The following is a 25,022-nucleotide window of genomic DNA, read 5'->3' on the forward strand; positions in this document are numbered from 1 at the left end:
CCCAGGTTAAGTAGGTCCCTTTTCGCTGGGTAAGGTAACAGGGAAGGTTCCAGAACAATCAGGAACTTTCTGGAAACAATTAAGGCAGACAGGCTGATTAGAACACCTGCAGCCAATCAACAAGCTGCTAGAATCAATTAAGGCAGGCTAATGAGGGCATCTGGGTTTTAAAAAGGAGCTCACTTCAGTTTGTGGTGCATGTGAGGAGCTGGGAGCAAGAAGCTGAGAGTGAGAAGGCATACTACTGGAAGACTGAGAAGTACAAGCGTTATCAGACATCAGGAGGAAGGTCCTGTGGTGAGAATAAAGATGTTGGGAGGAGGCCATGGGGAAGTAGCCCAGGGAGATGTAGCTGTCACGCAGCTGTTACAGGAGCCACTGTAGACGACTGCAATCCACAGGGCCCTGGGCTGGAACCCGGAGTAGAGGGCAGGGCTGCCGGTGGGTGGGAGGTGCTGGGAGTGGGGAGCTGATGGGGGCTGCTGATGTATTACTGTGGCTCTTTGGCAATGTACATTGGTAAATTCTAGCTCCTTCTCAGGCTCAGGTTGGCCACCCCTGTTCTAGCTAGATCACAACTTTGCATAATCAGACCCACATTAAGACTTATTGTTGAAGCCCCCAAATATACACTGCTCTGACCTAGTAAGTATACAAACAGTCCAAACTAGTTAATATTTACTAACAAAAGTAGTGGATACCTAAATTATATAACTAGTTGTAATAATCTAGCTTGTCTTCGCTATTAAAGTTATCAATGAAATTACAATATGAGTTTTGAGACAAGAATCAAATGTCTCCTTGTTAATTCCCCCACTCCACACCTGTATCTTCAAGCTACTGGTAAAGATGCTGGATTAGTTAGGACTCTTAAACGCAAGTGTAAATAAAAACTGAATCACCCACTCCAGATGTGAACATGGCTGGTTCACTAGTAACAAAAAAAAAAAAACAACTTATGATATCTATTGGTTTAAGAAATGCTTTTTGCTAGGTTTAGAACATTTTTGCTTTCCCACCACCTAATACTTTAATCCCATTAGTAGACTATATTGTTTGTATCACAGTGGCTTCTGCTAAGCAGACTGTTCATTTATGTTTTAGAGGTGTGAGACTGTATAGCTAAGCACAAATAATTTTACAATTTGTCGGTCTCAGTTTAGAGTATGTACAGGTTGCTGCAAAAAGTGAATTCAGATGCAGAAGTAGACTGGAATATCACTATTGTTTCAAATGTTGAGAGCAAGACCCTCTGATGGAAAAAGTCTGTTGTCCACAATTATGTGCATCAATCCATGAACACATTTGTTCAGAAACAATTCCTTCCAGCACAGAGAGAACGGATGCTGTGAATGCTGGATTGCTACCATTTCTTCTGTGATAGAACCAATAGCAAAAGCACTAGTAAAGGATTTGATTATACAATACTGAAACGTGGGCCTTGTGTTCTCAACTGAAGTCAAAGAACTGACTTTTTAAAATGGGCTGTTTTAAAAATATAGATTTACTGGCGCTCCCTACACTACTGGATCAGAAGATGGTAATTCCGTCCCGCTCCCCCTGCTTTGAAAGAGATTCAAATGACCTTCCTGAAGTCCCCAAATTTCCCCCAAACCTGAGCACTATCCCTAGCTTAGTTTAAAACAAATACCTCATGATTAGGAAGGGGGACAACAAAACAGAGTAAAAAAAACTGGATCTGCATTAACAGTCTCAGTACCCCATGCCAGATACCGGTGGCAGCTGTGAAACTTCCTAGCACAAACCCAAATAGTTTAAAATGTCCATTGTAAAACCAATAGTAAGATCATCACAATGCTACATTTGTGACAACGTGAAGAGGGGTCATCCAGATGTGGTAGTGGTGACAGTGGTACAGGATACAAAGGAAAACAGCCAACTAGGAAGAAAAAGAGAAAAATGACTTGAAGAAAGCTGCAAAGGAAAGAAGGAAGGGCTTGGCTACAGACGAGAAACTGCAAAAAGGGAAAAATAGCTAAAGGAAAACAGTTGAGTCCTACAAAAATAATGTAAGTAAGCCTTTCTGAAGGGGAGAGGTATCAGGGAGAGAGAAGATGACAGAGTAAAGCACTTAGGAACCACCAAATGTTTAAACCGATGCCTTATGGTGGCAGGAGGGGAGAGGAGGGAGAGAAGTTGTCCCTACAGATGAAATTTAATAGCAATGTTTCTTACCTGTTAACAAAAGTTTTAAAAAAGTTAAGAAAACAAAACGATTTGTATTCTCCGTGGCTCCTTGCCCATTACAGGATATCCTGGCAACAGCAAAATCTTTCAATCTACAATATTAGCAGATTAGCAGGACTGAATTAGGTTAAGATGAAGTAGATTTCTTCCTATAAGAAAAAAACAAGACATTTTATAATTTCATAATGTTAACAGGTTTCCATTAAACAGCTCAAATAGCAGTAACAACATAAAGGTTCTGAGCTACTGGGGATTGAGAATATGAAGGAAGAGAGGGAGGGAGGAGACTTGTTTGGAAGAAACTGAACCTGATCCCGTAAGTCATATTTTTTACATAAATGGTCTTTTGAACAATTTTAGAATAAAGCTTTTGTGGCTGTTTCTAGTCTGTTCAACATTCCCCCTTTTCTCTGCCATCTCCGGTTTTGAACAAGAATTTGGGCATTCTTCATATTGTTGTGAGTATATGTAACTATCTTAAACAGTTTTGACCCTCTGTGATTGAAGACTATATATTTAAGACACTGCTGTTTACCTTCAAAAAGGGAAAAATTTGGTCAATACCTGTAGTTATGTGTATTTGAGGATCTCATCTAACTGAATTTATACTCACCTGCCTGCACTCCCTCAGATTTAGGGAGCAGAGCAATATTTTCTCCCTTTTTTTATGGTCTTGCTCTATCATGACTGTTTGAGAATCTATTATACTAAGTGCTGATCTACACAAACTTATATGAAAATAAAGAGATGCACATTAAGAGATTCGGTTATTTTGGCACAAGTCTGCATGGGCACTTCAGAATAAAACAAAAGTTAGTTCACCTAAAGTTGGACAAATCAATTTTAGCCACTTATTATGAAGTAAGGGTGGCCACACAGAGTTGCACTGAACAAAAACCATGTTTTAAAACCGATTTAGTGAAACTGGTGTAAGCTAGGTCTCCTAAGTGACCAGTCCTTAAAATTGGGAGAGTTCTTAGTTTGCCACTCAAAGGAACAGACACTGAGGCACCAGCAGCCGGTCTCAGAACAAGGCTCACCTGCTTGTGCCTCAAAGTGACAAATGGAAAATTTCTTACCAATAATTTCCTTTGTTAGCAGCATCACCCACAATTCTGGATATCTGAGCTGCTTTCCTCTCTGCAGCTCCTGCAGGCAGATCAACATTTTGGAGCTGCATGGTCTGGCCGGCCCCCTCAACTCCTGCTTGCTTCCAGGTGAGTTATTCTCAAACTGTAAAACGTGCCTATCATTACCAAATATTCTAGAGATAAAGTAATGTACAGTAGACCAAGGAAGATGGTCTTATGGGAACAATTTCACTTAATACTCGACTCTTGACTGATGAGCCATCCAGGGGTGGGAAGAATTGTGGGAGAGACTGCTAGCAGAAAGGAAATCACTTAGAAATTTTCCATTCTGCAGCCCAGGATCTCCCACAATTCTTGACCACTGGTAAGTAGCAAGCAGATGTCGAGATGGTTATAGAAAAGATCAGAAAGGAAAGGAAACACAGTATCCCTCCCCATCTATAATATTTGCTCCAAAGGCAAAACAATTTCCAGGTCACTTACATGTAGTACCTTCCTACCAAAAGGATACCTCTGCAGAACACAGGAAGTCCACTTTGTAGTGCTTTGACAAAAATGGTAGCATTTGACCAAGTGGCTGCCTTACAAAATTTCCCACAATGGATGCATTAGCTCTTTCTGCTCAAGAGGTCTCCAGGAATCACATGGAGTGTGCCCTGACACATTCTGGAACTGGAATCTCCAATGCCTTTTACTCTTTCACAGTGCATTGTCTAATCCATCTCGCAGTAGAGGATTTGGAAATTCTGATTCCTTGGCATTTTGAATGGAAGGATACAAACAGGGACCTCACTTTCCTTACGGACTCCGAGGTAAATTTTCAGAGCCCTTTGACATCTAAGGTGTGCCATATTTCCTCAGTGAGATGCTGTGGCCTTGGACAGAATGAAGGTAGAACCATCTCTTGGGAATTGTGGAAACAAGAGTTCATCTTCAGGATAAATGATGCTGACCACCACTTTGTTCTTATGAAACACACACTAAATAGAGCATAGAGCATATTGCCTGCTCTGACACTCAGCCGGAGGATGTGATGGCTATTAGAAAGCAAGTTTGGATGAACAAAAAAGCAGACACCTGACATCCAATGGTGCTAGGTTGGAGATCTCTGTTGAAGCCTTAAGAGAGAAAATCCAAGATAGATGGAATTCCTGGATTTCTATGATTTGCTTTATGTTCCTGTCACCATCTGCAAAACTTGGACCAGAAAAAGGAGTATGCTTTCAAGGCAGATTTTCTTCTAGAAGAAAAATGTTCTAATGACTTTGGAGGACAGACCCAACAATACTGCATTTCCATTTTGTTAGGCATGCTATTCGATGCAGCCAGTTCATATACAGATGAAGCAGAAGACCTTATGAGATGTCCTGAATCTTTGGGGGCTGTAATGGCAGTCCCAATTTCAGCTCTAAGTTCAAAAATCAGGGTCTCTTCAGACAATGTGGTATCAATGTTACTGTAATCTGTTCTGGTTTTATTTTCTGGACCACTTTCCCTAACAGGAAGGATGGCACACACACAGACACGTCGCCTTATGCCCATCTGTGTGATACGGCATCTATTTGCATCGATCTGGGGAACCACTTCCTTAGTGAAGAAGTACTTTGGTCTCTAACAGCTATGTGATTTGCAAATAGGTCAGTTGAGGACAGGCCAAATGATTGGATGGTCAACTCAAAGCCTTCTTGATTCAGGCACCCCTCAGAGTTCACCTTGTGCCTGTTGAGCTCTTCACCACCATCTTCAGGTCTCCTGTTATGTGAAGGTGAGGAGAGAATGCTCCACCTATTGTATGAACGCCATTACTTTATGGTGTAGTCCTGTGGTTCTTGTTCCTTCCTGGTTGTTTACATATGCAACAATGCTCATGTTATCGGACTGAATCAGGATGTGGCTCCCCTTCAGACTGGACTGCAGCCTTTGCAGTACCAGCCTGACTGCTCTTGGTTATAGGCGGTTTCTGCTGTGGATCCTTTTCTCCAGGTTCCAGATGCCTTGAGCTGTGTGGGACCCCAGGTGTGCTCTCCAGCCTTCCAGGCTAGTGTCAATGGTGAGGATCACAAATTCTGGAACACATATGGGCAGGCCCTTGACAAATGTCATAGCTGACCACCATTTTAAAGGAACTGATCACCTGGGCCAGAACCCTCACTTATCTTTCACACATTCCAAAAAAGAGTAGTCTCATACCTTTAAGATGAAGCCTCAAAAGTATGTATGATGTATGGTTGCATCCATGGAGCCATCTGTATGCATGAAACTAGGAGGCCTAGCAGTTGAAGATCAGTGCAATAATAGGCCTCTTGCAATTCCAAAACGGTAAGAGGAGATCTTTAATCTTCTGGAACCTCTTTTGAGATGGATTTATCCATACAATTGAGGGGTCTATGTCCACTCCCCAAGAGTTATTTGGGTGGAATGAATCAAGGAGCTCTTCTTCACGTGGATAATAAAGCCATGGACCTACAGGAGATTCAAAGTCAGGTACGTAGCTCTGTGTGCAGTTTTTGGGGATGGAGCTCTGATTAAGATATCAGGAAGCAGTACAAATGAATCCCCTGTGACATGAGTCTTGGTATTATCACCAAGATTATCTTTGTAAAGACCCTGAGGGCCAAGGACAAGCTGAATGGAAGCATCTGATATTGATAATGCTTCCTGCTATAGGCAAACCTTAGGAACCAGTGATAGCACAGTCCGATAGGGATGTGGAGGTATGCATCCCCCAGATCCAGTAAAAATCACAAAATCCCCCTGGGTCAGGGATGACACAATAGATGTTAGGATTCCCATCCAGAACTCTTTTCTTCATTTGAGTCTTTTGAGATCTAGAACAGTTCTAATTCCCCCTGTATGCTTCTGAAGATGGAGTAGAACCACAAGGATCTCTCTCCAGAGGGAAGGCGATTATTCCCATATCCAGCAAGTGAGAAATCTTTCTTGATTAGATTGTGCTTTATAGGGTCATTCAAGATACAGGACTGGAGAAAAAAATGTATGGGCTGGCACCTGTAACTCAAGGGATTATCCCAGATTAACTACCTCCCTGACCCACTGGTCCATGGTCAAAGCAACACGTTACTCCAGGAAATGGGAAATCCTGCCCCCAAGCTTCAGCTCTAGGTGGAGACCACTGTGGTCTTTCACATAAAAGAGGCTTGGGAGAGCAGAGTTTCCTTGGGGGTTTCCTCCCAAACCAAAGTACTACATTTTTTCCTCTGGAGAACATGCTGTCCCTTCACTGGTATTTGTACGAGGATGAAGGCTGAAAGGAACACTTGTCTAAAGGCCAGTCTGCACATTCTCAAAGGCATGGTGTGGAAGGGACAGTCTAGATTTTGCAGCATTGGCTAGCCTCTCTCCAAAAAAGCACGGCTCCCTTTAATTTGCAGAGCACAACACCTGCTAGAGTGGCTATTCATCTTTCAGGGACAAAGCTACTGGTGGCACCTCGTCACTGAGCTAGAAGTCATGGCTTTGGCTGAGAATCTCATCACATCCATTGAGGCATCACAACAAATGTTGTTGGCAGGGAAACTTTCTTTAAAAAAAGATAGCCAAAGTCAGCATGATCCCTGAGAACTCAGATTTCCAGCCAGGAGAGAGATGTCCCTGGCAAAGCAAGTAGCTGCGAGGGGTGCCCTGATGGAGGCTGAGGAGCTCTCAGTCTTTTTTGAAACTGGCCTCTTTTCTTATTTGTGGGGTTCTTAGGACAAAACTCCCCTTTTGAGGAGATTTCCTGGCTAAATATATGGTTACATATGGCAGCATTATCCCTGGGTATCTCAGTAATTAGGACTTTGTGGTGGTCCTGGATCCTACAGAAGCTAGGATCATGTGTGTCAACGTGCTTGCCTTTGTCTGTTATCCCATTCATCCCTAATTACTTCCTCAATGGAGGAGTGTAAGGGAATCCCCCATTACCTCAGGGGAGGATTTTGAGGGGAGAAGCTTGCTCAGGCTTGCTCTTGGGATTTTGTTCAGGCTAGTGATGAATCTGAACAATGGATACAACCTTGTTGCACACAGCCTCGAACTTCTCAGCGGGGGTGGAGGGAAAAAAAACCTCCGAGTCTTTCCAGTCCTGATTGGAGTCAGACCCTGACAATTCACCATCCTCTGTGCAGGATAAAAAGGAGTCAGAGGACTCATACCTTCTGGATCTTTTACACTTTCTTCCCTTTTTTTGCTCTGTTTTTTTAGCTTTTTTTAGCTCACTTAGAGCATACAAGCTCTCCACCAGCTCGGGTGAGGTTTTTTGCAGCTAGCCTTGTTGAGGGCCTGAAGTCCTCTTACGAGATCTCTTTGGAGCCTCACTTCCTAGTCCCTTTCCCCTTCCTAGGGGAATACGCTTTCAGAGCTCTCCTGACCAAATTGGAAAGGAGTGAGCATTCTTATGAATTCTGCTTCTTTTCCCAGGATATTCAGGACCCATTTTAGGACTTAGTGGGGAATTTGTGACTCCGCAAGTCTGCCCTATATTCTCCAGGGGCCCATAGGAACTCCTACATCAGCTGACTGGAGTCCCCCTTGTCCTTGGAGTCTTCCCCTGCTCTGCCCAAAGACTCCTGGTCCATTTTTCCCCAAAACGGAGTTGCAGCTGTTATGGATGTTGGGTAGCTGGGCAAAAAACTTATTGTCTGCCAAGCCTGGGAGGGCAGTCTCCCAGATGGAGCACCATTTGGATTTCATTCAGTGCTTTTCTGGCTGCCCTACCATACCTGGAAGGTGCAGAGGAGCCAGCAGGGAGGCATGACAGCTGAGACTCCAGGGTTTTTTAACACTCAGCTAAAAAACTGGTCCGGGGAAGGAAGGACTGGGAAGGAGAAGAGTGCTCACCTCTGTCCAAAATTTTGACAAAAAACCCTTTGACAGATGTCAAGGTGAGATCTGTAAAAACTGCTGTCCACGTGCTACCACAGAGGCAGAGAAACTGGAAGCAAGAAGCAGAAGCTTGAGGGGGCATGGCCAGAGCACAGAGCTCCAAGACTTTGATCTGCTTCTATGAGCTGTAGGGAACAGAGAGCAAGCCAGATATCAAGAACTGTTGGAAGCACTGGGCTGCTAGTGAGTGCGCTAGGGAAACTAACTTACATTTTCACAGAAGCAAATCTGAGGATGACCTATCCCTTTCAGATATGACATCACAACCATCAATCATTTTTGCTTTTAGCAATCTTGACAAGACGTGAAGGAATGTCAAAATTGACATGCAACAGGGAAAGTATAACCTTGTCCACTTTTCTTTATGACATAATAGCAGTCTCAAAGATGTTTCCCCTGTTTTGTTGTGTTTTAATTTACGACTACCAGGTCAGACAAGACCTGATTTCTATGGTAACTAGGGAGGTAGTGCAATTAGGACAAAGAAAAGCTGAAAACTCACCAAGTGGAGAGGAAAGGAATGTTTTAAAACAGAAGCAAACTGGTGTTCTTAAACTGATGTTCACGCCTAACTTTGTTAAAGGAGGTATTATTGAAGTTTTAACCACTTCTGTCCCTTTCATTAAAATGAGAACTCTCACAAGAGCCCTAAGTAGTCCTCCTGCAAAGACACAGACATTCTGACCTTACAATCTTAATATTCTTTGGTCAAGTATGAGCAGGATTTTTTGGAATTTTCATTATGAAAACCTTTAAATCTTTTGTAGGCCCCCTTTAATAATGCCAACAGGCATATCAGCCTAGAGAAAGATACTACAAAATAACCCATAAAGCATTTTAACAGTTCCGTCTTCTGAACTTGGTGAGCAAGCAAGGACTTCTAAATATATTTAAAAGTTAAGGTGTACAAGAGGTTATATCAAAATTTTATCAGAAAAGGTAGCCAGTTCTAAATGCCAAAATATTTTGTATCTTACGCACCAAGTTTTAGAACTAAAATCCACTATTTCCAATTCATTTACACTGAGAAATGTAGCATAAAGACCCAAGGCTTCACAGTATGCAAACACTTAGTTACTAAAATAGTCTTGAAGGTATGGAACAGGCACTTATACTGAAGGCAGTCAAAAAAACTACTGTCAAAATATTACACTAAGGTCAAGTATCTGTTCCTCCCTCTTTAAACCTTCATTTCTGAGTGTCATACATTTTCCAATCACTTAATCAAATGATGGCCAAGAGAAGGGAAAGGAACTATGTGGTAACAGCATCTGTATTCAGTAGTGTCTCCTGGAGTCAAAGACATGGTCTACAATGGGTTTCTACCCATCAGAATAGCTACACTAATGCAAATGCCTAGCATAGATAGAATGCAAATCTGGCTCTCCCGCCCCCAGCAGCCTATACCCAGATGAAAACCACACCACGTAGACAAGGCTTAACTAGATCTTGTATAGGTCAAGTTCAAAGGTGAAGGTAGCCTTAGTTAATAATGGTGTGCACAGTCAGAATCATCTCCATGCATATTAAGAACGGCCATGCTGGGTCAGAACAATGGTCCATTAGCCCAGTACTGTGTCTTCCAACAGAAGCCAATGCCACATGCTTCAGAGGGAATGAACGGAATAGAGCAATTTAGCAAGTGATTCATTCTGTTGTCCAGTCCCAGCTTCTGGAAGTCAGAGGTTTAGGGATACAGCGCATGGGGTTGTCCCTGACCATCTTAGCTAATAAGCATCTAATTCTTTTCTGAAGCCATTTGTAGTTTTGGATTTACCACCACCCCCTGGCAACAAGTTCCACAGGTTGATTGTATTGTGTGTAGTAGTACTTCCTTATGTTTGTTTTAAACATGCTGCCTGACAGTTTCATTGGGTGACCCCTCCTCCCACCGGTTCTGTGTGTTATGTGAAGGGGTAACACTTCCCTATTCACTTTATAGACCTCTACCATATCCTCCCTTGTTCATCTCTTTTCTACTTTTTAGTCTCTCCTCATATGGAAGTTATTCCATTCCCCTATTCATGTTTGTTGCCCTTCTGTGTACTTTTCCCAATTCTTATATATCTTTTTTGAGACAGGGTGACCAAACTGCATGCAATACTCAAGTTGCAGTCATACCATGGCTTCATATAGTGGCATTATGATATTTCTGTCTTATTATCTATCCCTTTCCTAATGGTTCCTAACATTGTTAGCTTTTTTTCTTGACTGCCGTTGCAAATTGAGTAGATGTTTTCAGAGAACTATCCACCATGTCTCCAAGATCTCGTTCTTGAGTGGTAACAGCTCATTTAGACCCCATCATTTTGTATAAAGAAAAGGAGTACTTGTGGCACCTTAGAGACTAACGAATTTATCTGAGCATTTATTTTCTTTTTGCGGATACAGACTAACACGGCTGCTACTCTGAAACCCATCATTTTGTATGTATAGTTGGGATTATGTTTTCCAATGTGCATTACTTTGCATTTATCAACACTGAATTTCATCTGCCGTTTTGTTGCCCACCCACCCAGTTTAGTGAGATCCATTTGTAACTCTTTGCAATCAGCTTTGGACTTATCTTGAGTAATTTTGTATCATCTGCAAACTTTGCCACCTCTATTTACCTCTCTCCATTGTGAAAACTGACCATTTATTCCTACCCTTTGTTTCCTATCTTTTAACCACTTACTGATCCATGAGAGAACCCTCCTCTAATCTCATGACTGCTTAACTTTGCTCAAGAGCCTTTGGTGGGGGACCTTGTCAAAGGCTTTCTGAAAGTCCAAGTATACTATATCCACTGGTCCACCCTTGTCCACATGTTTGTTAACACCTCTCAAAGAATTATAATAATGCTCTCTAATGAGAGAAAAACAATGGAAAGAGTAGGGTTTTTTGTTTGTTTTTAAAACGCTTGCTTTAAATCGGATATTTAAAAGAATATTTAGTTTGAAGAGGAAGTATTGGTTTTACATTTATTTGGAGACAAAATGTTTAACTTGAGCTTGGTACTGCAGGTATCCTGCATTGTTTAAAAACTCACACAATGAGTTTATAATCAGAGTGAAGTGTTTGGAACCTATTCTATTCCCTAATAGGTCACTTTCCTGTGGCCTAGCAGAAGTAAAGAGTGAAACTGACTAGTGCATTTCAAATTGATGCATAAACAGCACAGCCATAGTCTTGAGCAAGCAGTAAAGGGAAAGCAAGTATAAGAATGGAAAAGGAATAAAGAGATGTTGAAGACAGATTACACAGAACAAAGTATCAGAAGATGATGTAAGGAAAGTGCAGGAGAAAAAAATCAAAAGCAAACTGATCAAAATTAAGGTGGCAACTGTGTGACTTGCAATTACTTTGTCACAAATCAACAAAATAGTGATAATTGGATTTGTTGACAAATGAAGTTCAGAGAATTTGCTAGTTCCCCCACCTGCACCCTCCCCCCCCTTTTTAAAAAAAAAAAAAAACACATGAAATGTGTAAAATGTTACTTTACGGACCTGACCTTGGAAGATATTGACTGCCACCTGCAAAAGCAATAAGCACCCTCCACTACCATGGAAGTTTAGGGCAGGGATGGCCAGCCTGAGCCTGAGAATTTACCAGTGTACATTTGCCAAAAGAGCCACAGTAATAAGTCAGCAGCACCCCCAACAGCTTCTCTTCCCCCCCCCCCACCCCAGCTTCCAGTGCCTCCCACCCACCAGCAGCCTCCCCATCCCTCCCAATCAGCTGTTTCATGGTGTGCAGGAGGCTCTGGTGGGGAGGGGGAGGAGTGAGGGCACGGCAGGCTCAGGGGAGGGTGCAGAAAGGGGTGGAGTGGGGGCAAGGCTTGTGTCAGAGCCAAGGGTTGAGCAGTCAGCACCCCCTAGCACACTGGAAAGTTGGTGCCTGTAGCTCCAGCCCTGGAGTCAGTACCTATACAAGGAGCCGCATATTAACTTCTGAAGAGCTGCACGTGGCTCTGGAGCCACAGGTTGGGTGTTCAGTAGGTCATAGGGCTAGTGATGTACTTTTAATAGTACATCTACTTTCCAGATCACATGCACAGGCACAAGCCTGCAGTTTTGGGGCTTCAAGCTCTGCAGAGAAATATTTGTCAGATGGCATCCAGAGGTTTTTGGGTTTTTTTAAAGACAGTCTTAATGGCTAAGTCTAAAAACTTTCTCTAAAACAGGATTTATAATAAGGTGCCATCTGACCCAAGTGTCCCCCTTTTGAAAACACACACTCCTTGCCAGAAATCTGGCAGGGAGGCACAGCTGCAGTGTGCATATTGTTGTGTATTAATTCAGATTTCTTCAAATCAGACTAGGTACTTTTACAAATACCCTTTTATCAAAAAAAAATTTCATCCAAAATGGATATTGGTCCAACTAATGCAGTGAGAAAGTGGAAAACCTAAAAAGCTTATTTTGAAGATAACGAAAAAGGAACTGGAATTGTACTCTTGCTTAAAAATTAAGTTTTACAAAGCCCCAAAATAAGTTTTTCTACTTTATTTCACATCAGAAATTCAAGTCTTCTCTACCCTAGAAGACTACAGGTGACTAGAGAACTAGTCGTTTTTGAGTTTGGTTATATTTTTTAAAGCACCAAGGATTGAGAGAAGCGATTTTTATTCCGACAGACAGCCTTGAACAAAAAATTGTTATAGACAAATTGTGGGAGAAAAGTTCTTTGTAAAAGGTTCAAATACCCCTACCCATTCACCTAAAAGCTGAGGAAGCTTCCGGTCAATGATTCATCCAAGAAATCCAAGAGATAAGAAAGAAACAGGGATCCAAACACCATTCAGGTTTTTATACCCCATGAAGCAGCAAAGGCAGCACAAGCTAAATGTTCTTTTCCTTTTCAGGTCACTTTAAAGGAACCAACAACAGTTTAAAAGTGAGGCTTGGTCTATGCTACCAACTTATGATGGTATAATTATGATGCTAAGGGGCGTGAAAAATTCACACCCTTCAGAAATGCAGTTATACCAACCCAACTCCTCATGTAGACAGTGCTACGTCGAGGGAAGGGCTTCTCCTGTTGACATAGCTACCGCTTCACAGGGAAGTGGAGTACCTATGCCAATGGCAGAAGCTCTCCCATCGGCATAGGTAGCGTCTTCACTAAGCACTGCAGCTGCACCACCGTAAGCTTAGACAAGCCCTCTGTGGGAACACTAAATGCCTCTATGCATGGAGACTACCAGAAACAGCTACTTCACTTTAAATGCACACCCTACCCTAATCAGAGTTAACTTTCATGTGTAGATAAGCCCTAAGAATTGTCTAATATCTAAGCTAAAACACACAACTCTATATTGCTGGAAATACATGAGTCAATGCTGAAGTGCCTCTCAAAAAGGAGACCCAGCATCTCCTTGCCACTTACCTAGCAGCAAGCTTTATTCATAGGGCCCTACCAAATTCATGGTCCATTTTAGTGAATTTCAGGGTCACAGAATTTTAAAAAATAGAAAATTTCATTATTTCAGATATTTAAATATGAAATTTTACGGTGTTGTAACTGTAGGGGTCCTAACCCAACTGAAGGCAGCAGGGCAGAAGTAAGGGCAGCATGGTATGGTATTGCTGCACTGCTACTGGTGGGGCACCGACTTCAGAGCTGGAAGCCAGCTGCCACCGCTCTCTGGCCACCCAGCTCTGAAGGCAGCACAGAAGTAAGGGTGGCAATACCACAACCTCTTACAATAACTGTGCGACCCTCCCCCCCCCACCACAAAAAAAAATCCTTTTTTGGGTCCCCCCAGTTTGAGAAATGCTAGTCTCCCGTGAAATCTGCATATTATAGGATAAAAGTACACAAGACCAGATTTCATGGTCCATGATGCATTTTTCACAGCTGTGAATATGGTAGGGCCCTCTCCATTACCCTTACCACAAAATGTCCTTTGCGCACCTCCCTCCCCCCACAAAATCCTCTCCATGCAAGGGGCACTATGCACTCCTCACAATTCCTCCACCACAGACCAGGGGCTCTATTGTCCCTCTTGTTCCTTTCCCCCCCAAAACAGGGTCCCCCATCCTCCCTGACAGGGGCTCTGTGCACACCTCTATTACTCCTTCCCCTGTCATCTCTTTTCTTTCCATCTGAGATATAAATGTAAAATGTCAACATTACCTGTACTGAAACCATGGGCATAGCCATCGTGGTGTTACTGTTGTACTGTGGGGATTTTTATATGGACACACAAATATCCATGTACACATACATCTGAGAGGGTTATAACTGGACAGCTAAGTCAGATGGGTTTTTATTTAGTTCTGAATCCAGCAAGGGTGGCTATTATTTAGTTCAGTCATTTTCGTCTTATTGAGTATCATTACATCTGTTCTACATCGGATTCATTATTGAAATTTTAACCTGTTTAGCACTTCCCTAACTAAAGCAATTAAATGTTATTTAACCAGTCCTCCTTGATTAAGCTAAACCACACAGAAGACCCTTAGGTTAGGTCTATGCTTAAATTACGTTAACGCAATGACATCAGTGAGGGATGCAAAAAAAAAGCTACATGCGATTAACAGTTATGACAACATAACCCCCAATACAGATTTAGCTATGTTGACAAAGGAATGCTTCCATTGACATAGCTAACTTTGTCCAAGGAGCCACTACTCCCACAGATGGAAAAAACCTGTTCTGTTGGCAGAATCTGTGTCTACATTACAGGAGTATGCTGGCTTTAGTGCAGGATAAGAGTGTCTGCATAGGGAGCTAGCACAGAATAGCTATTCCCCCCTGCAGACAAGTTCTTAGTCCTGTTTTAACTAATACCCAATAAGCTGTTGTGAAACGGGTAAGGTAGAAACACATACCCAGTATGACAAAAACCAAAAAAGCAGACACTTAACGGAACACAACCTACTACCCCACCCATCGTACCATAAGCCACCACCTTTCTCTGCCCTCTCAACCCACCTTCTTGCATACACCTTAACCAAACTACTCCTTCCCAACACTATTAGGTGTTACTACACAAAACAGTAATTTATTATGAGAGGAGTGGGTAGCATGATAAAAGATATGCAAGACTGGTATCCCTATAGTGACAATTAGTGTATTGACTGCAGTAATGGCATGGCACATACCTGTGGAGGGCATGTACCATTAGGTGGTTTAATTTTTCATATCCTAGTTTTTGTGGTTGTATGTCAGTCACATTATGTGTAGCAATCTTGCCTGTTTTCACAGAGTTGTGCACTAATTTCCTAGGTTTTTTTAATCTTTAACTTACTCCACAATGGTAACAAGCTAGTGAAACTGGATTATAACATCATTCCAATGATGCTGAGCTACACTAAAGATGCATGCTCAAAGCAAAGAAAGTAAAAAGCATTTAGCTACATAAATTGCTCAATTATCCCCATTTGTGAAATGGAACACTGAGGGACCGGGTACATTAAGCAAATCTATTGAACTCATGTAACAGGTCTGTGGCTGAGCTAGGAATTAAACATAAATCTCTGAGTCTCAGGTCAGTGCTCTATCCACTGAACCATCTTTCCTACCCTTGAACACACAAATGCAATTGCAGTTAATGGGAGCTGTGGATGCACAAAGGTTCGGAGGGAAGGGCAGGGGAAGAAAATGAGCTTATGTCTTCCTGAATTCATACAAGTTTTTCTTTACTTACACTCAGTAAACACTGAGATCTATTAAGGTTTGTCTACACATGGCATTATTCAGGAATAGCCCTTAAAGGAAAAAGGAGTTAGCCTATGTCCTTTTGTATGAAGGTGGCCTGAAAGGATTTTTTTTTTTTGTGAAAACCTAACTACTTATTTTACATTAAAGATGCAGATCTTGTCTGGCCCAGAAGACTATGATGGAGAGCCAGTGAAATGCTACCACCGTAAAACCTGAGTGAAAACTAAGCAATGGAGAGATGAGAGGATTTAGCGGGGGAGAAGGGAGGGATATTAACACCTAAACTTCAATGACTGATCCAGGTAACAAAAAATTACTCTAACAAGTCACCTTTAGACTAAACAGATAAGCCTATTTTAAAAAAATTCTTTGCATATCACCTTGAAAACAAATTTTAAATATAGGGTGCTGTCATGTTTGTGAGAAGATACCCGTCCCTTTTCTGATCTGAGTTTACCCTCTCAGATGGTAGTCCTCTTACCCAAATTGGATAAGTGTGTCATCTTGTGGTTCTTATCAGAGTATGGCTACATGGAGGGGAAGTGTGTTCTTAATTCAGGTTAGCTAATGAGTTAAAACAGTGAAGAGACAGCAAATCTGCTTTTAACTCAGGTTAGCAGCTGGAGTTGCAGCCTACAGGAGTATAGCTATGTTGCAATGTAAGCCTGGGCTCAGGATAAGGCTCAGGCTTGAGCACAAATGCCCTTTCCAACCACACACAAATCTGACTCAGATCCAGGGTCCTAGGACTCCACAAGGTTAGAGGGTTCAAGCCTGAGTCAAGCAGAGACCCAGGGTTCAAGCCCTATCACTCTGCAGGGTAGATGCAGACCTCCCCACTTGGTCCTGGGAGTCCACCAGAAGTATGCTATAATCGCACGGGCCCTCTTCCTTGGTCCTCTTCCCCCCTCCCGGGGGACAGAAGCAATCCCCTTTTTGTAGTACAGCAGCTTAGCAAGTCAGTATTTAACCCTTCCATTTATTCTGCCCAGCAAGTTGCGAACACATTTTGGGAGAATCTTCTAAATCGGCAATGGACACTGACCAGAAAAGTCCTTTGCAAAGCAGGCTGCTTCATGGTCATGGGAACACAGCCCGATATTGATTAATCTCTGATGCGAGGCAAGCAAAAATAATAGATTTTAGCGAGACTACCACTAATGACCACACATACCAGCAAGCAACGAAGAAGCCAGCAACACTGGAAATTTACCACATCAGTGACCAGTGCAGAGCGCAGATTAAACAGCTCAAGACAGAATACTGGAAAACCAGGAACCAGAAGCCCACCTTGGACAACCTACTGACATTATACCCGTTTTATGATGTGTTTGACCAAGTGCTGGGCACTGCACTGAGTGCAGCGTCAACAACAGTGCACGATGACCTAATCAGGCGCGATGGCGATCTAGGATGGCGATCTAGTGCCCTTGGAATCTAGCATTGGAACTGTGGGGAACCAGCAGCAGTCACCAGCTGAGACTAGTGAAGCGACTCCGTGACACTGGTCCCAAAGGAGATTTTGCTGTAGGAGCTGCAGTACATTCTGGAGCTGTACTTGGAAGAGTTTTTTGATCCCCCCTCCCCCCCACACCCTGAGGAAAGAACGGCTGTGGAACTGGCAGCAAAAATGAAACAGGCAGCAGCTGCCTGGAGCTTGGTAAGTTTTTGGCTCCATTTTAATGTTTATTAATACAGAAATGTGAGGGATCTCCTTTCTATGAACCATTGCAAAAGATATTACAAGCCCCAGATAGCAGTGTTTCTCCACTAATGGTGGATTACATGCCAGCACTGTGGCATCCCTCCGCCACTGTCCCTTCTCGCCCTGCGGAATTCAAAATGGCAACTGGGCAATGTAAACAAAAAAAACACACTCCTCAAAAAGTGAATTTTCACCAGGAAGGCACATTTTTACTAGGACATTATTTTAACAGCAACCTTACATTGCTATCCCCATAAGCATGCCAGTTTGTAATCACTCAACTGTGCAATGAGCCATCTGAAAACAGTGAACTCTGGGTGGAGGTGTAGAAATGGGTTCTCTTTACAAATCTAGTCCATAGGTCATTAAATTTCTCCCAAATACAACTGGAGGTTTGAATTTTGTCCACCTACATGCTGAGGAGGGGGGCTAAGCAGGATGACAGCACAGCAGACAGTGTTTGCATGCAACAGGCTAAGCCATATGGACTCAAACAGCATCCAGTTGATTGCCTCAAATTCTAACCCAATCCTGTGGGCTAATAGCTTCAAGCTTTTCCTGTAACAGGAACTCCAGAGAGGTAGCCACAATTCTGGGAAAAAGCATATTTTCCAGGGCCACCTCAGTAACTAGCCACCCTACTCCACACACAGATGTGCTGTTCACTCTCTATACATTTGAATACTTTGTGGCATGCACTGCTGTTTTCCCACCAGCAGCTTGGAATAACTTCTTTGCCAACCACAAGAACTTATGTCCTCCAAAATGAGGAATGCCTGAAATGCTAGAGAAGCCTTTTGTAGCATGTAGGGAAAAAAAGCAGCTGTGATTTTTAACTTGCCATTTTTTGCTGCAACTAACCTGACTGTGTTCAGGGAGCGTCTGTGGTCTGAAACATCCCTCTCACAATATTCTGAAATCCGGTTTTAGAAAGTAACGTTTAGTGCCCTTGAAATTCCACAAGTATTTTTTCTGTGCTCCTGCACTGAGCTATTTGAGACAATGACCCTCTGTCTTGTCCTATTCCAGCCCCTTGACCTCTACAAGTTACAGTAACTCCACAGCATGCCCACAGTGCGGCAGAAGCCTGGGTCAACGTAACTTCAGACCATTCCCAGAGGAGCATTTGTGATGAACTTATGGTTGAAGTACTGGAAAGGGCTAACAAGCAGCTTCAATACCAAAGACAGAGGGACTTATGGCTAGAGGACGGGCATGGCAAAAGGCAAGCAGAAAGATTGCACAGCTTGAGGATAGGATTTCAGCATGAGAGCAGACCTTTGCTTCACAGTTCCTAGAACAGTTACAGCAGTTACAGGAGGATGACAAATCTCAGCAGAAAGCTGTCTGAGCAGCTGCTATCATTAATGACTCCAAGAGTACTGGTTCCTGCTGTACCTGCACCATGGCCTAAGTACCTAGCGCAGTACCCTCTGCTGCAGCCCAGGAACAGCTTGGACAACTCCATAGATGAATGACCCCTGCAATCAGGCCCCATCAGCAGCTGGGCAAGGCAACTGTGCCCCTTGCAGTCCTCCATACCGACCCCCCTCCCCTGTGGACATCTCTACCCCCCAACCCCTGGTGCCAAGGGCACAGCAAAGGAAAAGAAGAAAGGGAGAATGGCCAGGGACATGCAACAGTAAATGGCTTCTGTCTTGTTCAAACAGTGAAACCATGTGTTTATTCCTGCACTTTGTTCTTTTTTTAAAAAAAAAGTTGTTTGTTACTGATGTTTTGGTGTGGTAATGGCAGCTGGCCTGCCTGGCAACCGGTTAAAGTGTTTGTTGGTTATAAACCTTTTTAAAATAAAAAGCTTTACCACTACATCACATCATACAAAGTATTTCAAATGAAGGTAACAAGGGATCAGGGACAAGTGGAAATTTGTATGCAAACACTTTCTCAATACAGTTTGCTTTTAAGGAATGTATGGATTGATGCAGCTATCTATACTGTGATTCAACTCCCTCCCCCACTTGATAAGTCAGGTCATCCATAAGTACACTATACGGCAGTCAACCCCTTCCTACCACAAGCACATTCATAAAGGTACTGTTCTTCTATTGGCCTATGCAAGTCCATATTGTGGGAGCACAAAGCATCCCTGACTTTTGTTGCCCAGGTACATCCAGCTCTAGCTGTGGTAGGTGCACCTTTCAGCTTAGTGTACTGGTTCAACAGTCTATCACTGTCACAGGTCCATTCAGAGGGAAATGGCGCATCTTTGGCTTCACAAAGATTGTGAAGAGCGCAGGAAGCCACAGTAATGCGTACAGCACTGACAACACTGGAATCCAAACAAGTCTGTAGACTTCTCCAGTAGGATTTCTACCACCATTTTATACCTGCTGAGAGGGTAATTAAACCTTTTACCAAAGTTCTGTGATATCAGAGGTACAGTTTCACAAGCCTGTACGTGGGGTCTCCAGAACAATGATGGGCAACAGTACTGTTGGGTATTAGAAAGCATTTCCCTAGGTGGAAACAGTCTGATCACATCTCTAATGTCAAGCACACACCCCCTTTTGGGATACAAATCTATATATGCAATTAACAGATATTTAAGACAGCACAGCATCCCCCAGGAGGTCTGATAATCTGCTGACTACCTGATATAAAGAGACTTCTTACAGCAGTCTGAATCAATATGAACATTACAACCCACACAAAGCTATACTTGAGACCCAATCCAAAATAAGCATGTTACTAAATAACGCCTACCATCTCCAGAAGAGAAAACAGGTTCCATGAATATACAAAAAAATAGAGTCTAAGGTACTATTCCACAAGTGAAATTAGTGGTCTCTTGAAAAGGCCTGTTTGTAGTTTCATTTAAAAGGATCCTCATTCCCTTCTGTTCCTCTAACAAATAGTGTTTGTGTGCTACAGTTTAAGATTATAGCACGACAGATGGTAAGATGTACTGAATATCCTGCTACAGATGGCGAATTTTGCTCACAAATCCTGAAGTATTTTAGTTTGGATGTTACAGTAAAATGGATCTGTCATTGCTTAAACATTCTATATCTTTATACTGAAGTTACACCTTGGTTCACAAAAAATTCCACTTGCTTACAAATAGTATGCACTTACATCCCTATGTATACAAAAATAGTTTCCAGAGGAAAACCATTCTGAAGGAATCATTGGGGCAACAATTTTCATATAGGCTCAGGTTTCAGAGTAACAGCCGTGTTAGTCTGTATTCGCAAAAAGAAAAGGAGTACTTGTAGCACCTTAGAGACTAACCAATTTATTTGAGCATGAGCTTTCGTGAGCTACAGCTCACTTCATCAGATGTATACCGTGGAAACTGCAGCAGACTTTATATACACACAGAGATCATGAAACAATACCTCCTCCCACCCCACTGTCCTGCTGGTAATAGCTTATCTAAAGTGATCATCAGGTGGGCCATTTCCAGCACAAATCCAGGTTTTCTCACCCTCCACCCCCCCACACAAATTCACTCTCCTGCTGGTGCTAGCAGCAAACCTGGATTTATGCAGGAAACAGCCCGACTTGATTATGTAAAGAGTTGTCACTTTGGATGGGCTAGCACCAGCAGAAGAGTGAATTTGTGGGGGGGGGTGGAGGGTGAGAAAACCTGGATTTGTGCTGGAAATGGCCCACCTGATGATCACTTTAGATAAGCTATTACCAGCAGGACAGTGGGGTGGGAGGAGGTATTGTTTCATGATCTCTGTGTGTATATAAAGTCTGCTGCAGTTTCCACGGTATACATCTGATGAAGTGAGCTGTAGCTCACGAAAGCTCATGCTCAAATAAATTGGTTAGTCTCTAAGGTGCTACAAGTACTCCTTTTCTTTTTGCATATAGGCTCAGTGAATATAAGCCATTCACAAGACAGAACCTAGGAGTTTCTCTTCTTAAATTAGGGCCATCATGTCCTCCAAAAAGCCTCAGGAAGATTCACCTTGACTAGTCCCAGTGACCTACTCCTCCTCACAGGCCTCATCAAGAAAGGGTTAGAAAGCCCTATCTTATACCCCTCCCCACTAAGTTTTCCTTTCTACAGTCTTTCCTCCTGTTTCCACCTTATTGGTTGCCAGCTTTCTCCAGTCATTGGAAACAGGACTGAACGGCCTGCAGAAACAGGAGGTGTTACTCCTAGGTCACGTGTTCATTACTGAAGCAACATGAGATTACTACCATCCCAAAAGCCAGAGGAATAGTCACTTGGAAGTACGAGTGTGATACCAAGCCATCTGACTAGTCCAGGATTTGGAAGAGGGTTGCAGCTTTAAAGGAAAACCTGTGCTGTATCTTGAGAAGCTGGTTTAGAACTCTGATTTGTTTTATCAATTTCAAGTGATGGGCCTTGTGAGTCAACTGTCTTAAAAAGCAAATGCTTTCTAGGCAGATAGTTTTGACTTCTGCTACTGGTAGCCTTCACAGAATTGATTCCCCTGAGAAGTTTAGAGAAATAGTAAGTACTCTTCCACCACACCATTTACATTCCTTTTAAAAAATGTATGGCTCATAGGTATCTAGTAAGGTTGCCAAACCACTAACTGTAGTTAGAGCCATTAGAGATTGGGTTAACCATATACTATGGGCAAGTCTACACTATCATGCCACTTCAGCACAGCTGCACCGCTGTAGTGCATCTGGTGAAGACGCACTATGCTAACAGGACAGCACTCTCCCATCAGCATAATTACTACACTTAAACAAGAGGCAGAAGCTATGTTGGAGGGAGAGTGTCTCACACCGAAATAGTGCCATATGGGCACTGCTTTAAGTCACGTTGCTCAGAGGAGTGGATTTTCACACCCTTGAGTGACGTAAGTTACACTGACTTAAATGGTAGCCTAGACAAGCCCTATTTACAAAATTTACCAGACATCTAGAAACCCATAAATAGAACCAAAACAGAGACTGGCCCCAGCAAGAGCCAATAGCCAGAGTCTACTGAATGGGCCCAGAGCTCCACTGTCACAAGCTGCCAACAATGGGGCAGGTTACTAGGATTTCTACCAAAAGTTTGTTCTTAGAATTTGTTCAGGAGTTCACTCTTTTGTATCAGACTTATGCTTAAAGGTTTGAAACTCTTCCTACAGCTGCAGGAAGAGGAAACTTTGTATCTCTTTTCTTCTCTCTTCTACTATTCCCCCAGCACTTTTGCTCTTTTATTCACCAGGGCTAGCATATACTCAAGTCTTTGCCAGAATAGCTATGCCAGCAAAGCCCCCTAATGCAGCTACAGCGAAAGGAATTTTTGTTGGCATAGTTAGCCACCTCCACAAACCTTATAAGCTCTACTCTCAAAAGGATTCTTGCCAGTCTGAGCTGCATCTACACAGGGGATTTCATTGGCATTGTTATATCAGTTAGTGGTGTGATCTTCTACAATCCTGACCAAGATAGCTATGCTGGCAAATCTCTGTAGAGTACAACTTGCCTCCGTAAAATGCTCACTTTTGCTGCTGTTCAGTTTTCCCAGACCAGCAGCACAAAAGTGATCATAGTCTTGATTTTTGCTTTTTGTCAACTGCTTTAAATAGCAGCAATAAAATTGATCAGTCTTGTTAGCTTTTTTTAAGCAGCGGTGTGAAACCGTGAGCTGTCAAAAACACAGGAGCTGTCTGAAGTGATCCAGGTCTAAGACCACATTGGTTATATTTGAACATTATCTTTATAACCCTGAAAACTATGGAGTTGTTTGCTTTTAAACTCAAGTTATGCAGACATTGATAGTACAGATCCCATAACTAGCCGTGGCAAATTTCTCCCTGAAAAGACTTCATAGACTCCAAGGCCAGAAGGGACTGTTGTGATCATCTAGTGTGACTTCCTGTACAAAGCAGGATGCAGAACTTCCCTGGAATAGTTTCCTGTTGGAATTAGAGGACATTTAAAAAAATAAAAAAATAAAAAAAAAAGAGGCCAGTCATTGAGAATCCACTTCAGCTCTTGGTAAATTGCTCCAGTGGTTAATTACTCTCACTGTTAAAAGTTTACACTCTATTTCCAGTGTGAATTTGTCTAACTTCAACTTCCAGCCACTGCATTGTGTTATACTCTTCTCTGCTAGACTGAAGAGCCAATCATCATATAAAAGTTTGTAGGTAAGATCCCATGGGAAGCTAATGTAAGGGGAAAAACAGTTCAAGAGTTGGCAGTTTTTCAGAGAGACGGTATTAAGGGCACACGAGAAAACTATCCCACTTCATAGGAAAGATAGGAAGTATGGCAAGAGGCCATCCTGACTTAACCAGAAGATCTTACATGATTTGAAACTCAAAAAAAAGTCCTACAAAAAGCAGAAACTAGGTCAAATTACAAAGGATGAATATAAACAAACTAGTCAAAATGAGAAAGGCCAAGGCACAAAACAATACAAAACTAGCTAGAGAGAAAGAGTAACAAAAAAAAAAACATTCCACAGACACATTGAAGCAAAAGGAAGACCAAGGCCAGGGTGATCCTGTTACTCAATGGGGGGGGGGGGGAGTGAAGAGAGAACAGAAAATGGGAAAAATGGTAGAAGTGCTAAATGACTTTGTTTCAGTTTTCACCAAAGAGGTTAGTAGCCAACTGAAAGTCTAACACAGTGAACGCCAATGAAAATGAATTAGGATCAGAGGCTAAAATAGGGAAAGAATGAGTTAAGAATTACTTAGACAAGTTAGATGGCTTCAAGTCACCAGGGCCTGATTAAATGCATTCTAGAATATTCAAGGAGTCAACTGAGGAGATATCTGAGCCATTAGCAATTATCTTTGAAAAGTCATGGAAGACCAAAGACATTCCAAAGGACTGGAACAGGGAAAAAATATAGTGCCAATCTATAAAAAGGGAAATAAGGACAACCTGGGGAATTACAGATGAGTCAGCTTAACTTCAGTATCTGGAAAAATAATGGAGTAAATAATTAAGCAATCAATTTGAAAACATCTAGGATATAATAAGGTGATAAGTAAGAGTCAGCATGGATGTGTCAAACCAATCTAAAAGCTTTAACAGGATAACAAGCTTTGTGGATACGGAGGAAGTGGTAGATGTGGTATATCTTGACTTTAGTAAGGCTTTTGATACTGTCTCAACTTCATAAACAAAACTAGGGAAATACAACCTAGATGGAGCTCCTATAAGGCGGGTGCCTAACTGGTTGGAAAACTGTTCCCAGAGACGAGTTATCAGTGGTTCACAAGACACAAGCAGCAAGACAAGCAGCAATTCTTCTGTTCTAGTACATGCTGCTACAGCCTCAGCTAGACTATGGTGTCCAGTTCAGGTCACATTTCAGGAAAGATGTGGACAAACTGGAGAAAGTCCAGAGCAGAGCAACAAAAATGATTAAAGGTCTATAAAACATGACCTATGAGGGAAGACTGAAAAAATTGGGTTTGTTTAGTCTGGAGAAGAAAAGACCAAGAGGGGACATTCCACAATCTCCCTGAAATAAATTGCCTAGGGAGGTTGTGGGATCTCCATCATTGGAGATCTTTAAG

General features: G+C 42.4%; 1 protein-coding gene across 12 annotated transcripts in view; it reads right to left on the reverse strand.

Annotated features, from left to right (window-relative positions):
- Window positions 1-25,022, reverse strand: part of PPP6R3 (protein phosphatase 6 regulatory subunit 3) — a 138,600-nt gene that overhangs the window by 101,370 nt on the left and 12,208 nt on the right. For 11 of the 12 annotated variants that reach the window (XM_048855292.2, XM_048855303.2, XM_075129297.1 and 8 more), the window contains exon 2: window positions 2,197-2,357. The exons of the other annotated variant lie outside the window; for it this stretch is intronic. The gene's annotated coding sequence lies outside the window, so the exon portion shown is untranslated. The remainder of the gene's footprint in view (window positions 1-2,196; window positions 2,358-25,022) is intronic. 12 annotated transcript variants of the gene reach the window in all.

This window comes from Caretta caretta, chromosome 6, assembly GCF_965140235.1.
Source record: "Caretta caretta isolate rCarCar2 chromosome 6, rCarCar1.hap1, whole genome shotgun sequence".
NCBI classification, from domain to species: domain Eukaryota; kingdom Metazoa; phylum Chordata; order Testudines; family Cheloniidae; genus Caretta; species Caretta caretta.